The sequence below is a fragment of the Solanum stenotomum genome, chromosome 4 (genome assembly GCF_019186545.1).
Source record: "Solanum stenotomum isolate F172 chromosome 4, ASM1918654v1, whole genome shotgun sequence".
Taxonomy (NCBI): Eukaryota; Viridiplantae; Streptophyta; class Magnoliopsida; order Solanales; family Solanaceae; genus Solanum; species Solanum stenotomum.
The window spans coordinates 30,801,280-30,802,873 of record NC_064285.1 but is presented as its reverse complement, the minus strand read 5'-3'; positions in this window follow the sequence as shown (position 1 = coordinate 30,802,873).

Here is a 1,594-nt window from a genome sequence, read left to right as displayed (position 1 = left end):
ATATATATATATATATATATAAATATAAAATTTAACTACACATCAACAAAAGTTTAATTTAATAAATTTAATTTATCGATCAAGTTAATTTTATAAATTTAAATTATATAACTCCTAATTATATAAATTTAATTTTATTGATCAACAAAAGTTTATCAATATCAAATTTAATATATAAATCTTCTTGAATTGATCCTCGGTATTTCTTTACTTGATAATGTATTTCATATCTAAACCACTAGTATATAAGACTTGATTTGTTAAACTACTCGAGGAGTATATAATTAATTACCGTATTTCATACTCCGATAAGGTATCGTTAAATGTCATCATAATTAGGAGGTGATCACTACACTTAACATCCTTTCAATTAGATCGAACGTATATAATAATACTATCTCGCATTTCATACTCGAATAGATTATATGTTAGCTCTTCACCTCTACATCATGACATGAGATATTAAGTTCATGATTAGACGACGGACTGATAGAATTTGTACATTACTCTAGAAATATAAGTATAATTATCTCCTAATTCATATCAACGTAGTTTCATACTCTAATTATGGATTATAGATATTTTTTTATTTATTCCACGAATTCTAACTTTTTATTTATAAAAGTATACAAACTTGTTACACTTTTTGAACAATTAATTGTAGGTGTAAAATGAAATTTTAGTATAATGCACAATAGCAAAATTATGAGTATTAATAGGAATATTTTAGACAAACCGACTTTCGGATGTCGCTTTTATTGAAAGTAGTTAGATTTAATAAAAAATACCGACGTCATGAGGTCGGTATCACATTAAATTTTAAGATAAATAAAAGTAATCATGTTAATTAAATAATATTGACATCGGGAGGTTGGTATTTTATATTAAATTATTTTTTAACTTGTATAAAACCGTCATTTGGAGGTCAATTTATTTAAAATTAATTGAAAATATTAATTTATTACATAACACAAAATCATCCTCCGGAAGACAATTTAAATAAAATTAAATCAAAATAGAAAATAATACCGACATCAAGAGGTCGGTTTTTATTGTAATTCATTTTCTGGGAAAAATTCCGACCTCCTGAGGTCGGAATTTGGTTTACCCGCAAAGCGCAAACCGACCTCCGAATGTCGCTTTTAAAAGTAATTAGATGAAATAAAAATACCGACCTACGGATGTCACTTTAATTAATAGTAATTAGATGAAATAAAAATACTGACCTCATGAGATCAGTATTTTAATTACATACTATTTAATTTTACCGACATACGGAAGTCGGTATTATAAAATATTTAATTGAGAAAAAATTCCAATCTCAGGAGGTCGGAGTTTTTAAAGAATTACAATAAAAACCGACCTCTTGATGTCGGTATTATTTTCTCAATTAAATTTAAAAAATACCGACCTCATGAGGTCGGTATTTTATATTAATTTATTTTTACTATTTAATTTTACCGACATACGGAAGTCGGTATTATAATTTTTTTTGTTTTTTATTTTACACAAAATCTATTGAGAAAAAATAAAATATTGTTATTTAATTTTTTGTTTAATACCGACATCAAGAGGTCGGTTTTTATTGTAATTC